Source organism: Solanum stenotomum, chromosome 5 (assembly GCF_019186545.1).
Source record: "Solanum stenotomum isolate F172 chromosome 5, ASM1918654v1, whole genome shotgun sequence".
Lineage (NCBI taxonomy): Eukaryota > Viridiplantae > Streptophyta > Magnoliopsida > Solanales > Solanaceae > Solanum > Solanum stenotomum.
In genome coordinates, this window is record NC_064286.1 from 25873693 (window position 1) to 25890210 (window position 16518).

General features: G+C 35.2%; 1 pseudogene; it reads left to right on the top strand.

The window, feature by feature from the left end:
* Positions 1 to 162: 162 nt before the first annotated feature.
* LOC125863817 (agamous-like MADS-box protein AGL29) overlaps positions 163 to 16518 on the top strand; it is a 38865-nt pseudogene continuing 22509 nt past the window's right edge.

Sequence of the window (16518 nt, forward strand, 5' to 3'; positions counted from 1 at the left end):
ATGTTGAGGTTGAGTCTCCCTCTATTGAGTCTGTTCCTATGGTGTCTGAGTTTAAGGAAGTGTTTCCTGCGAATTTGCCTGGTATGCCTCTTGATAGAGATATAGATTTCTGCATTGACTTGGAAACTGGCACTCGCCCCATTTCCATCCCCCCCGTATCGTATGGCTCCAGAAGAATTAAGAGAGCTTAAGGCTCAAAACCAAGATCTTTATGATAAAGGTTTTATCCGTCCTAGTGCTTCCCCGTGGGGTGCTCTTGTCATGTTTGTTAAGAAGAAAAAGGGTAGTACGAGGACCAATGATTTTATCTTAAGCTATAGAAGGGTTGATTGATACCGGAATGGCAAGCTTATGGATAAGGAAAGTTCCATTGAGTATACTTGGGAGAAGGAAATTGAAGTATTTAGCAAGGAGGTGCGTATAAAATAGGGTTAGTCCTTTGAATTTGATGAGTTTAGCTGAGTTTGAGGCATTGTGTTGATGAAAAAGGTTTACTTCGTAGTGATAGTCAGGGCTGACGGAGCTAATGGCAATAAGATTTCGTGATGGATTGTGACGGGATGCAACTATATAATAAAATTATTGGTTAAGTAATTTTTTGTATAGTAACTACGACTTGCGAGTATCCAAGGTCGTGATTTTCTAATACTTGGTGAATAGCGTTGTTGTATGGAAAATTATAAGACATGGTAGGACACCACTCGAATAGAATGTGAAAGACCTAGAGTTATAATAAAGGAAAATGTAGTAGAATATAGTACAACCTTTAGATAGAGGTGAGAGCAAGAATATTTTATTGGATTCTTAATGCTAAATAGGTATCTTCAGAGGGGTATATAATTGGGTTCAGAGACGCCTGATTTCATTGTTTTGATGTGGCTATGGTAATAGTGTCATGGGTCCATTAGATGGGTTAAAAACTATTAAAAAAGACTTGAGAAAGGATTGTGCAAATATTAGCTTGAGCGTGATGATAAGTGCCTGTTTTTGTTTTTGAGTTTAGTAATGAGTATGATTGGATTTTTAGTGAAAGATATTGTTAGATTGATGGAGATGCGATCGATGATAAGCGAAGATCTATGATTTCATAAAAATCTTCAAGGTATAAGCTAATGCTGATAGATAAGGGGATTGTGTTAGACAATTGAGTTACAATTCAAAGTTTTCATTGTCAGTCTACATTTGTGGTGATATATTTTGTCAAGGTACAAATTTGTAAGGTGAGAAATGATCAATTGTATCAGGTAGTGAACCTTTGAAAGGATTTACACTTGGTTTGAGTCGTAAAGTTTATTACTTTTGATTGTTAAAGTATCTAAGAAAGGGTTTCATTTTAAAGTGTCGGTTTAGAGTAAGGTAAATGGTCGAAGTGTTCATGATGGTTGTGAGTATGATTCACTAGCTAAGCCCACTTGTGTTTTCACTTTGTAGGTGGATCCCTAGAGCTGGATCAGGTGTACCGATCCTGCGATGTTCTGTTTGTTGAGTGAGATGATTTGGGAAGATGTGGTTATTTCAGATGATTTATGTGATGTTGTCTTGGAGTTGTTAAAGTATTTCAGTGGTTTTACGTATACCACCTTTCTTATGAGAATCCATAAAAGAGTTACCCTGCACAATCTATTGTTGTCCGACAATCTTAACATTCATCTAGTCGTCGAGGTCATGTATTGATTGTGTGTGGTTGAATGTGGGGATTTTTGAGTCCAATTCTATTGTTTTAAAAAAGTAATCTACAATTGCTAAATCCATCATTCGATAGTGAGGTTGGAGGGCTTTTATGCTTGAACATATCCCGCAATGAGTATCTAATGTTTAAAGATCAAATGTTTATAACTTAAGCTCATGGGAAATTGGGTTGTGAGATGGAGATGTTGATAAGAACTATGATTGGTTGGGTAGTATGATTGTGTGTTGGTTGGTTCAGGTGCACCTCTAATTGTGGTGAGTTTTGATTTAGGATTTTATCATGGTTATGTGAGAAAGGATTCGTCCTGATGTTTGTGTCCAAGTCCTTGATAACATGATGCAGACATGTGAACGATTAACTTTGGTGGTAATTGGGAATAACTTTGTGGTTAGCTAAGTGTACATCCAATAATAATTATCTCTCGAGTATTGTGATGACTTCATTTAGGCATTGTATGGGAGGATGTATATGTATTCAATTGGTTGGCTGGGGACGAGGATGATATCATAAAGTGAGACTCAGTGTTGTTAAAAAAGACCTTCGATGTGAGGAAGAACCGGTTGAAATTCTTAATTACGATGTCCGGAAGCTAAGGACATGCTAGACAAGTATCCCTAGTAATTCGACGTTTCATATACTACTTTACCCTTACTTTAGCCAGTCTTCCCTAGTTGATCACTCGGGGACGAGTGATAGGTAAATTGGTATCTATTGTAACAACCTGATTCCATCGTTAGGGAAAAACCAATGGAGAAAGAATTGGGGTTAAAAAACTTTTGGTAGTAACTTGGAATTTCCTAACCTAGTCCAAATTTGGATAAAATCGGAGTCAGTAAAGTCTAGGAAAATCTGGTAACAAGTGGGTGATTCAACTATGATTTTGACTACATGAATAAATAGCTAAGACGTTAAGGAATACATACAACTTGATGGAATAGAATTCGGGCAAGTAGAACTTCCGAAAATGATCTTAGTGTGAACGGGTTGTTTTTGAATGTCAAGGGTTGAAGGTGTGTTGTGAAATGGGGGCTTGGAATTCAAATTCCAGCATTCTGTCTTCGTGTATATCACAGTAGCGGGTTGGCTGCCGCTGTAGCGGAATGGGTCCCACCGTAGCGGAACAGACGTGACTTAAGTCAAAAATAAAACCCCAAAAACGTTTTATTTTGCACTTTTTTGACTTTGAGAGCTAAGGAACGACCCCAGGAGTTTTCTTGACAGTTTTCCACCATTCTTGGCAAAAGGTAAAGTTTTCACTCTCTGAATCCATTTTTCGATCCGTAGAATGTAAATTCGTAGGTAATTATTTAGGGGGAAGGGTTTTGATCTGAAACTAATGGTGGTTAAAGCCCTAAATTGGGTATTAGGATCTTGGGTTTTGTCTAGGAAGAATCCGAAAAGGAAGATTTAAGTGCCTTAGGGGATTCAAGCTTGGATTCGAGGTAGGTGATGGTTGTGATTTCATGATTGTGTGATATAAGTTTGTTCTTGCTTCGTTATAATACGTGTATGTATGTGAATGTTGCACTATTGATCACACTACTTGTGGATAAGGATAGATGAATCATGAATGCCATGAATTATGACTTGATTGTATGATTTTAAACATATACTTGTGATTGTGATTGTGGCTTGCTGAATGGATCGGATGTTGCATTCCAACACACTAACTTGGATCGGTTGCCACGTTCCAACATAAACATGGGATCGGTTGCCACTTTCCAACATACACATGGGATTGGTTGCCAAGTTTCGGCATAAACATTGGATCAGGTACCACGTTCCGGTATGCTAACAGTTTGGGTGTGGGTTCCATGAGAGGACCATTGATTTGGCATAACTGTATATCTTGATAAATGTGAAATTGTTCGTTGTTCGTAAATGATATCGATATTGTGTATATTCGGTGTATGTATGTTATTATATTGTTGTAATGACTTATGTATGTTGCATTTAGTGCGATAGCCACGTGATCCTACCAGTACATTGTGGTTGTGTATTGATACTGCACTTGCTTGATCTTTTTTGAGTGCAGGGCATCTTCAGGTGGCTATTGATAGACCTCAGCTAGGTGACTATTGAGCATGACCAGATTTAAGGGTGAGCCAATTCTTTTAGGCTGCCATGGGTCTTTCTTGTTTAAGTCCACTCTTTTCGTACCCCTTGTTCTTAGACTTATCGTTAGTAGAGTTTTGGTACAATGACTTTCAGGTTGTAGGGGTTGTTCCTCCGCATTAGTTTGGTTAGTTGTTGGTTAAAACCTTGGAGTTTATGGGGACTCCATTTTTATATTCATCTAAACCTGCTTTCGTATCTTTAAATGCCTTAGTTTTCATAAAATTTGTTTGTTTGAATTGTAGTAATGGTTCTCCCACCGGAGTGTTTTTGTGGGTGCCAAGCATGACGGTCTGGGTCGTGACACTCCTATAGGTTGGTTTTAAGTTGGTAAGGTTGCCTTGATTGGGCCCAAGTTGGTACATGAGGCTATGGGGTAAGTTTAGCTTATTAGAGAAAGTTTGAAAATTAGTCAATGTCGAATAAAGTCCTTCGCCAATGTTAGAAGGAGATACCTTGAGTTTGTTGATTGAGTCTACTTGAAAATCTCACCCATGAAGGGTGTGATGAGGTTTGGAAAGAAAGGGAGGTTTAGTCCCCGTTATGTGGGCCCATATATGATTTTGAGGCATATTAGAAAAGTTTCTTATGAACTTGAATTGCCTAATGATTTAGCATCGATACATCCATTTTTCCATGTCTCCTTGTTGAAGAAATGTGTTGGAGATCCGACATGCATTGTTCCCTTGGAAGGTTTGGGAGTTAAAGAAAATCTTCTTATGAAGAGGTTCCATTTGATATTTTGGAGCGACAAGTTAAGAAGTTGAGAAATAAGGAAGTTTCATCTATGAAAGTCCTATAGGGGAATAAAGGATTTGAGGGTGCTACTTGGGAGGCCGAGGTCAATATGATATCCCGTTATCCCCACCTCTTTCCCTCCAATCCTACTGTAGCCTGAGGTATGTAGTTCCTCATGGTTCATCCTTATGTCTTAGTCATTCTCATTTTTCCTCATGTAGCCATGCTCATGAAAGATTGATTTTTGAGAAAATGAGTTAAATTGATTGATTCTCCACGGTTATGTGCATTTGAGTACGAGTTGCATATAGGCCATATGAAATAGTGTTTTGGATATGCTTTAGCTTGAAGTGATTTTCCTCATCGAATATGTGCATTTATGTGATTGCATTAATGTTGGGCTGTTAGATCTTCTTGCTAGCCTCTTTATGATGTCTTGAGTTCCATTCGAGGACGAATGTTCCCAAAGGGGAGATATTGTAACAACTTGGGTTTGGAAAGAAAGGAAAGTGCAGTTTTTGGCTGGTGTCTGTGTGTACGGGTCCCATCTACGGACCGTAGAAGCTTCTACGGGCAGTAGATTGCAGCCGTAGGAAGTTGGAAAATACTGTTTTTCAAAACAAGTCCTAGTACCCTTTTTACAGTTCACCAGGATGGCCTGCCATTCCATGTACAAGTCGTAGATAGTCGCATAGGTGACCCAATAATTAGTGAAATGTAAAAGCTTAAAATATGTTTCTATGATTAGCATGTACGGTCCGTAGGAAAAACTACGAGGCCTACATAGGATCCGTCAAAAATTTAGACAAATTAACAGTTTGTGATCATCATCTACGGTCGAGAAAAGACCTACGGACCATAGGTCCGAACCGTAGATAGGGGTAGACAATTATTTTAAGGGCTTTTAAGTCTTTTCCCTAAAATATTAATGCTTAAACTATATCATTTTTCTTTCTACTCTAAGCCCTATATAATATTTTAAACCCTAAAGTAACCACTTTCAACTCATTCTCTAAAATTCTCTAAAACTAACCAAAGTCATCCTTCCAAATTTTCTTAACTCTAAGGAAGAAGAAGAAGAGCTGGGGTTCAACTAAAAGTCTCCAATCCTCCAGTGTTTGTTGGCTTTTAAAATCAAGGTATAATAGTATTCACCTATGGTATCCTTTCCTCCATAGGGTTCTTGAATTCTCCAATTCTACAAGTTAGATTCTCTAATGGAAGTTACGATTTTATTCAAACTTCATGGGTTCTTTTCAATTATGATCAAACTTATTGTTTTCTTTCTTTTTATGCATGAATCGATGTAATTATATGTTTTCAAGTTAAATTCATATAAACTCATGCATTATCCATGATTTCTAGACTATGATTGTATGATGAAGCTTATGAACTATGAAAGATGAATTTATGAAGATATGCATGTTTCTTTATGAAATTATATGAATGATTTAAGGTTTCTTTGAGAGTAAAGCATCAAGGTTATAATTGTTGTTGTGAAAGGATTTCTCATATACTACACAAAATATGATTGTGAAAGGTTTTTCTCATTACAAGAAGGATTCATAAGGTTGAAAGGTTTTCTCACCTAAGTTGAGTCAAGATTAAGGAGCTATTTTAAATGCACTCTAACTTTGATTGGCTGCTTAATTGTTCCTTTCCATGGATAGTAAAATGAATATGATTGATGACTATTCCATGGGATTTATGCTTAGAATCGAGTGGACTAGCGGCGATTATTGATGTCCTATAACTATGTTCCACCATAGTTTTGTCTTACATAGACACTAGCTAGTGGATTCACTTTTGCTCAAGTTTATGGTTCTTACCGTGGAAAGTCAGGACATCTCTTTTTGGTGTGGGATAGACATCAGATTCCATTCCATGTTATAGATCACCTGGTCTATGTCGGTTAAAGATAAACTTCCTACATTAATGAACTAAGGTTACTTTCTACAATATCTCACAAATATTTTTATAAGATGTTTAGCTTGCATTGACCATCATTATGACTTATGTTTTCTAACATGTTATTTTATGATTTAGCTTTATCATTGCATATCATATAATGTCCTTTTAGCACGATTTCATAATTCTTATGCATTGCTATAAAACTTGGTACATTCCATGTACTAATGCATACTTGTGCCTACATTGTTTCACTAATGTAGGGTCTGCCACTCCTATTCCCCATACTCGTGGCTAGTTGACCCTTTTGATCTTTTGAAGATTGGTGAGTCCTCATGATCCGAGGGCTAATATTCTTTTATTGAATTCATGTAATTTCCATTTTTAGACGTTGTGATTGATGAATTGGTTACGTCCCAATCACTTTTCTTATGATGTAATAGTAGACTTTGAGATTATTGTCTAGACTTCCGCTTTTGTCAAACTCTTTTATATTAAATTCTATATTTTGAACTCTTTACTTCTATTATATTGTATGGTGTATGCTAAGTAGCTTGTATATGGCCTTTCAAGATTCAATACACCATATTACGCCTATGGTCTACTTTGGGTTGTGATATTATATTTTTTAAACTGAATTTTCATGTCATATTATATATTATATGTTTGCTATAATAATATTTTTTCTATGACGATTAAAAATATACACACAAATGATGTTTTAATAATGTATATTTATACTAGCATTTCGTGCCTTTGAAATCTTACTCGTTGAGCAAGCAATGAGAATACAAATTGTCTAATTACACAAGATAATTCTAGTACACTTAGGGTCGTTTGGTTTGAATACAATTTATCTTGGGATAAGTTATATTGAAATTTGTTATGTTGGAATTAGTTATTCTAGCACTATTATTTTTTATTGGCCATTTTGTTTGTTGTACTAAGAATAATATCCAGTGCATACTTCTAAAAATAAGTTGTTTGTTTATAAAAAATTACGCTCAACCTTATTTTTCTTTTTATATCTATTTTTTTAATAGAACTTTAGTTATTCCGCCATATGCACTTTAATTAATATATGTATGAATTCATGAATATTTTGTGTGTTCAACTATATGCCAATTTTTTATCCATTACAAACTCTTGTTTGTATTTGTTGGTTACAATGATTATGAATAATCACATGAAATTATTGATATGTGTTTTTGAGGAACAAAAGATATATTAATAAAGCATGTTTTTACGATGTAATACTTTGTTAGTGACTTGGCAATTGAGCTTGACAAGGACAATAAAATATTAGTCACATAAAAAAAATAATTTAATGCAACACAAAAGAAAACAAAAGCAACAAAAATCACCTGGGAGTGAAAATTAGATACAAAGTAATAGGCATTACATCCGCTTTACATTCAAACTGAAGCATTGCACATAACAAAAGAATGATAAAAAATAGAGGAAGCTTGCAAGTACATATGATTTAAATCTAATGAAGATTCTTTAAAAAGCCTTTTGATTCAATAGAAAATAGAAAAACAACTAAAACAAATTTAAAAAGTAATCATGAAATTATCATGGATAAAGCATACTGGAATACATTTAAAAAATTAAATGATTTGAAGGATAATTTTGTTATTTAATGATTTTATCCCATGATAAATTATGATGGGGTTATTATACCACCTATGGGGAGGGATAACTTATCCAAATCTTATTATTATTCACGCGATAAGTTATCTCGGATTGGCAAACCAAACAAGAAATTAAGTGGCATAGTAATTTAATCCCAGAACAGTATGGTGTTATCCTTCACACCAAACGACCCCTTAGAAGTTTGGAATCGATAAAATAAAAGGGCATCTTTCCAGAAATGACCGGTCTGATTCACTTTTTTTGGCTGGATAATACATATAAATTACATACTTCTTATGCAAAACTAATACATGAACTACACATCTCACTATACATTCACTAATTATTATTAGTTTGAGTGTTTGATTTATTTAGGTTTATTCTTCTTAAATGAACATCAATTTACGAAATGAAGGATCTGTTATTTTTAATTTTTAAGTACATTCATATATTTTTTCTTTTTGAGTTAAATAGTAGATTTATTTTTATTTGAGCAAGTGCAAAATTTGACATAGTTACTATAAAATAACCAAAAGATTCTTGTAAGTAATTGGTTAAATATATTCAAAATAGTTAATTGTAAAGTGATAAATTTCATCTAGTATATTAAAAAACTTACCTATTGTAACTTAACTTTCAGATTTTTTTATGTTGTAATAAAATCAGATTTTTAATATCAAATTCAATAATAATTTTCTATAATAACTTTCAATGTGAAGAAAATATTTTTTTTATTGCGATATTTTGCTAGTAATTCAATGACCACTCTGAAATTTTTGTATATAAATATGCATGATATTTCCTCTTTTTTAGTACACATATTTTTTAAGTAATAATTAACTAATATATTTTATTATATCCCATCATGGTGCATAAGAAGAAACAAGACGCCAAAAAATTCTATTGGCGAAAACAGAGAATAAATCTACTCGATACTCCACATTCTCTAAACAACGTTCTAGCTTATACAAAAAAGCTTGTGAACTTGTTAGAGATTGTGATGTCGATCTTGGAATTGTTATGTCTTTGTCGACAAGTATACCTTATTCCATTATTAGTCTAACCTTTAATACGTTCATCAATCGTTTTATAATTCCTATAACAAAACTAAGTGTAGGTGACCGACTTGTTGCTGCAAAAGCACACAAGAAAGTAAGTCAATTCAATGATATGCTTAATTAATTTGATGAAAGAGAAAATTGATGAAAGAGAAAATATTGCAAATGGAAAATTAGACCAAATGAATAAGGCTAGAGATATAGGTTTGTGGGAAACCACAGACCGATTCAGTTTAGATGATACAATGATGTTTGAAGCTTGGTTAAGTTCCGGTGAGTTTATTGTTTAACAAACATTTGGAGAGGCTAGAAAATAGAGCATCATCCTCCTCACAAATTCAATTACATGATGCAAATAACTCACCTAATGCTTTCTAGATGAATTATTTTCAGATAATATTATTTATCCAAGTCATTTGCTTTAATTACTGTGTTATTTATTATTTTGTTTCAATAATGATATGTAATTTATGTACTTTACAATGATATCTAGTGAAGACATTTATAGTTATGGGTTTAAATTATACGCAACCCAATATACGAACCTCTCAACTTATCTAAAACTATGTTTGAAGCACGTCAAATCAAGTTTTTTATTTGAAAAAAAGTAGAGAGAGAAATATGTGACTAAAACTTACTCATATGAAACAGGATTTAACTCTTTATGACAAAAGAGTTTGATAATATCAAGATTACAGGAGAATTTAAAGTCTTCAATTCTTATTTCAAAGAGTTCAATTAGTTCAAACAAGTTAAATTCATCTAACTTGGACAACTTAAATAATGAATGTTGTGCAAAAATCAACCGAGAACTTTTGAGAAGAATGTTGACCAAAGTAAGAATGTTGACCGAAGTCAAACTTTGGTAAAAACTTCGAAGTTAAAATATCTAACGACACAAACTCACACCAGAAGTCTCTGGGCCCCAAACCGACCATGCCACTAGCCCAAATAGGCCCTTCCAGAGTTGATGGAACCGATGAAAATCACATCTGACACCCGAAACTCCGAATGTTGATTAAAGTCATCCCTTTCACTTAAGACCTTCTAAAAAGAGAAAAACTTGATCCAAAATAAAATGAACGACCCGATGATCGAACTATCAATCCCAATAGGTTATAAATAACTTAGGGTTAATATAGGGTAGATCTAAACACTGAAAGATTGGTAAATGGAGGAAATAACCTGGAGGGTCATTAAATATTCATAATAAAATCACACCTCATAATAAACTTTAAAATTTCATGCTTCTATCGCATAGGGATTCAATAAATGTTATTATTCGAAAATGAATCATTCATAAAGTAATAAGTGAGTGATGTACATCCTCATATGGGACTGTGATCAGGATGCGTTTTTTTATTAGATCCATACAATTTCATGTTAAAATTATATGTATTTAAACAAATCATGTTTCTACCGCATAAGGCTTCAATAAATGTTATTATTTGGAGATGCATAATTCATAAAATACTAGGTGAGTTATCATGGTATAATTAGTCGTATATAACTATTGCGACCCAAAAATAGAACTCATCACACTTGTCTTATCCCACCAAGATAAGTCATCCTAAACACAACTAATACGTTAATTGTGGAAGTAAAACAAGGAAAATTGACAAACACCCTCTAATAAAGCGGAAATGATAATCAACTACTATAAAACCCCAAAACATGGTTGTCATGTGTACAAGCCTCTAAAGTATTACAATTGATTTGAAAGAAAAATACAAGTCTCTATTGATATTGTTTCTAGAATAAAACAAAATCATAAATAAAGAGAAAGATGGTCTGCTGAGATGACAAATACTACCTCATAAATCTCCATAGGAAGCCTTAGACAAGAAGAGAAGAGAGAGTAATGTAATATCTCGGAAACTAGTAAGTTGAACTAGAGATTTCTAGAGACTTTCGTAAGAGTTTTAAAGTGTTGTATGAGGATTAAAAATAAAAAAAATGATTCCCGTACTTAGAATGAGGATTTTAGGGTTAGGGTGTCAAGGCACGACCCCCCCAAGGACCACCCAAGGGGTCCTTGAGGTGGACCTCAAAACAGCCCCAAAAAACTGTCAAATTGCAGCCACCTGCTGGCCGTAGATGGACCAACACCCCGTGGGTTGGGGTCGTAGATCAAGGTCTACACATGCCTGAAAATTTAGGCTGCAGTCCTCCACCTACGAAGGTGCAGTATGGGAAGTATACCCATCCACGGTCCGTGGATGGGTGAGTCGTGAGTCAAAGTAGCTTTTAAGGTTTAGTTTATAGGTTAGGGGTTTGGGGGTTATTTAGTAATTAGTTAGGGGTTAATGTAGGTTGGTTAGTTAGTTATTAAACCACCTATATAAGCCTAATAGACTCCTAAACTAAACCAATTAACTCATTCTTCCAAGAACCTAAATTCTCTCCAAATATTTCTCTGTCTAGAAGTGAAGAAGAAGAAGAAAAAGAGAAGGAAGAAGGGCAGATTTTCCTCTATTGTTTCAAGCTTAGTTAGGGCTTTGAATTGAGGTATGTTAGCTTAGTCATCTATGGGTTCTTCCACCCATAGAGCCCCCTAGGTTTTCCCCCAATTGTGAAGTCAAAACCCAACTCTAGCTAGGGTTTCTTCCTACATTATGGGTAGGGTTTAGGTATGATTCCAATCTAGTAGATAATACTTAATTATGATTGTATTAGCATTGAATTATTATATTATGATGAATTCAAGTGATTTCTATGGTTAACGCTAGACTATTTGATGAATGTGATAATTTGTGGGTTTATGCCATTAGAGGTGGAATTGAAGGTTTATAGGTGATCTTATTAAATCAATGTCATGTGTAGTAATTGTTCAAGGTAAGGAACATATAATCATGAATTGAACTAGACTTTATTGAATATAAAGGATCATGACTTGTAAAGATGAAATTGAACCTTTATGATCAATTGTGACTAGAAACATCTAGTAATGAAGAATTTGATTAAAATACCTTGAAATCTAGGTATATTGATGAGACTAAGAAAGAAAGCTTGAGAGTAAGGCTTGTGATCATAATAGTTAGGGCTTTGAGAGTAAAGCTAATATAATGTGATCATAGATGCTAAGGCTTTGAGAGTTAAGTCTAAATGAGAATAGAAGCTTAATGGATAGAGTTATGGTGGAAGATCTTTGCCTACCTAATCTACCTAATGAATGCTTGAATATGTGAAGTGATAGATTCACTTGAGTCATGATGATACCAATGTCTATTGTAGAATTCTAGATATGGTACTATGCAAGAATATAGCATGACATGAAAGGTTCTCTCACATAGAATAATTCTAGTTTGAAAGGCTGTCTCACCTAAAATGAATCTAAGTCCTAGGACTATGAAATGTGATGAGGATTGTGGTGATTCACTTAAATGACCTTTACATGATAGGAATGTGTGGTGAGTTCCCTTACTCCTAATTAGTGAAACATGGGGAGTATGAGGTGATTACTCTTCATATATGTGTGGTTCCCAAGGCAAGCGGTGAATACCCATTAGCCATTAGGTTGATCATGGAGTCGATTACCTATTATCCTTATGTGATGATGTGGAGGTGAATACCTACATTACACATTAAAATTGATATGGAGGCGAATACCTATATCACCTTAAAATGGACATGGAGGCGAATACCTACGATTCATTAACTTGTATGACTTGTGGAGACTCCCCATTGTCCTTATAATTCACTAGTATGTGTGACTAGTGGTGATTACCGTATTTGTATGATTCCATGATATATATGGCTTGAGATGATTCCCCTTGTCCTTCATGATGAACTAAACGTATACGCCTTGAGGTGATTCTCGTTGCACTTGTGAACATGAGCATGACTAGTTTGGATTGTGATTTTAGATACCTCTCTAATTCATGCATGACTAAGAGGTGATTACCCTTGTCTTTATGATGTTAAGAGATGATGAACATGAACGATGAACCTAGAGTGTCTTGCTTAGAATGGGTAGGATTATGGGGTCTTGTTCATGCATGGCACAAGCTTGCCTTAAGGTGACTCATGAGATGTTTTCTCTTATATGATGTATGCTTAGATAGGATTGTGGTATAGTTTCCTTCCTTGAAACGATATGATTGACTAAAGGTGATAGTTCCCGTGTCTACATGAAGTAAGCTAATAATGAGACCAAATGAGGGTAAATATGACTAGGATGACTTCAAGGTTATGCTTAGTGTGAAGGGTAGTATGGGATGCCTTCAATGCATTGTACAAGTGTGCTTTGGGTTACTAAGGACTTGACCATGCATATAAACTATAATTCAGATGACCAAAAAAGGATACTTAGCTCGGGTGGTATTATGGGATGCTATTCATGCATTACACAAGTATGCTTTTAGGTTACTTGAGAGAAGTTCTATTATGGTATAGGGGACTAAAAGTCAAATAATGCTTATATGATGATTATGTTGGAGACTTTGCTTATTATTATGATATTGTCTCTTATGCTTATGGTTTGTGTTTCATGAAGTATTTCATATGATTTTGGATTATGTCTTATATTGACTAACCCTTGTCTTATGCTCTTATGATTATTCTAGCTAACATATTTAGTACATTTTGTACTAACACATACTCTGCCTACATTCTAATCAAATGTAGGGTTTCGGAGATTGAGTTCCATTCGTGAAGATGGGTTTCTAAGGAGCAAAGAAGTGGAAGAATTGGTGAGTCCTCATAGGTTCGAGGACAAACCCACTAGTTCCTTTATATCTTTTTTTTTTTCATAATTTTTAGACTATTGTATGGGCTGTGTCCCAAGGGTTTTATTCTAAAGTTGTATTAGATGGTTTGAGGCAAAGTATAGAAAGACTTCCGCTTACTTTTATGAAAATGGCTTCGATTGTAAAAAGTTTTAAATTTTCCATACTTTTCTATTATCTTATGTTCATGATATGCTAAGGGCTGGTATGAGACCACTTCGGGATCAAGTACGCCGTGTTACTTCTTGTGTATACCCCTGGGTCGTAACGAACTTGGTAATCTAAGCAAAAGGTTTAGAATAGTTCTAGGATTGTATCAAACCACGTCTAGTAGAGTCTTGTTCATAAATGTGAAGCGCGTCACATTTATGCATAGGAGGCTATTGGATGCTTAGGAAATCTCACTTCTTCATTCTCTAAGTCGTGCCATAGGGTTTGGTTTTAGTAGGCCCTATTCTAATCCGTGCCCGTTGATTTTCAGGGTATGGCTAATACAAAGGCTAATGCTAGGAGAAATGTGGATCAAGAGATTCGTGTCCAAGGTCCACCCCAAGATCTTCCTCAAGCTCCAATTGACCCTATAGTGGAGAATGTGACTCATGCAAAATTTAGGTCCTCTTTGCAATTGTTGGCTCAAGCTATGACGGCTCAAGCCAATAGGGATATTGGCCCCCATGTGAACCCTAATGTGAATTCCACAACCTTAAGAGTGAGGGAGTTTATTAAGATGAAACCTCTAGAGTTTTATGGATCCTAGGTGGAGGAAGAGCCCTAGCAGTTTGTAGATGAGATGTGTAGGATTCTTGATATCATGGGGGTGACTTTGGCAGAGAAAGCGGAGTTAGCCGCTTACCAATTGAAAGGGGTAGCTCAAATATGGTATGGTCAATGGAAAATGAGTAGAATAGTAGAAACGCGTCCTATAGAGTGAGAGGTGTTTGAGAAGGCATTCCTTGATATGTTCTTTCCCCTAGATTTGAGGGAGATTAAGATGCAAGAGTTTATCAACCTTAAGCAAAGTAACATGAGTGTTCAAGAGTATTCCCTAAAGTTTACTCAACTCTCTAAGTATGCTCCATCCTTAGTGGAGAATTCAAGGGCTGAGATGAACCATTTTATGATAGGAATATCCGAATCAGTAGAAAATGAATGTCGTGGCAATGCTTGTAGATGCTATGGATATCTCACGTCTTATGGTTTTCGCCGAACGAATGGAAGAGTCAAAACTTAAGAAAGAATGTAAGGAGAAAAAAAGGTCTAGATTGGATGATGATGAGTCCTTGGATGATGAGTTCGATGGACATGGTCACCCTAGGTTTAGACAAAAGTTCCTCGAGCAAGGTCCCTTAAGTACTCCTAAGTTCAACCAAAAGAGGGTGTCTAACCCCAAGTCTCAAGAACATTGTAGTGAGATTCTATTACCGGGGTGTAGTAAGTGTGATAGAAATCATGAGGGTGAATTCTTAGCGGGATCTAATGTTTGTTTTGGTTGTGGTGAGTTGGGCCACAAGATAAGGCATTCCCCTAAGGTTGCTAGAAATGAAGAGGATAGTTGTCGGAGATCCCAACCCTACCCTTCCTCCGGTCCAATTCTCTTGGGTGGGAAGGTTCCAAAGAAGAATAGATCTTAAGCTCTCCAATCTAGAAGTGATCAAGAGTGAACTCCTTATGTTGCTACCGGTATGTGTTTTTATGCTTTATCAAGATTATGGTGTTGCTTGTCTTTTATAACTTGATAGATTGGAAATGATAGACTTTGATATTGTCTATAGTATGAATGATGCTTCATTGTTGTCTTTATGTTAAGAAAGATGTTTAGAAGAATTTGTGTAGGCTTACTCCCAAGGGGGAGATAGTGTGCCTATTTAGCAAGGCATTTTTGTGGTTATGTTTAGTTGATGGTAGAACCTGAGTAGGCTTACTCCCAAGGGGGAGATAGTGTGCCTATCTAGCAAGGTTTTTTTGTGGTTATGTTTAGGGGTTTGGGGGTTAATTAGTAATTAGTAAGGGGTTAAGGAAGGTCAGTTAGTTAGTTATTAAACCACCTATATAAGCCTAATAGACCCCTAAACTAAACAAATTAACTCATTCTTCTAAGAACCCAAATTCTCTCAAAATAATTCTCTCTCTAGAAGTGAAGAAGAAGAAGAAGAAGAAGAAGAAGAAGAAGAAGAAGAAGAAGAAGAGAAGGAAGATAGGCAGATTTTCCTCCATTTTTTAAAGCTTGGTTAGGGTTTGAATTGAGGTATATTAGCTTATTCATATATGGGTTCTTCCACCCATTGAGCCCCCTAGGTTTTCCCCCAATTGTGAAGTCAAAACCCAACTCTAGCTAGGGTTTCTTCCTACATTATGGGTAGGGTTTAGGTATGATTCCATTCTAGTATATAATCCCTAGTTATAATTGTATTAGCATTAAATTATGATATTATGATGAATTCATGTGATGTTTATGGTTAACGCTAGTCTATTTGATCAATGTAATATTTTGTGGGTTTATGCCATAAGAGGTGGAATTGAAGGTTTATAGGTGATCTTCTTAAATCAATGTCATGTGTAGTAATTGTTCAAGGTAAGGAACATATAATAATGATTTGAAGTAGACTTTATTGAATATGAAGAATCATGACTTGTAAAGATGAAATTG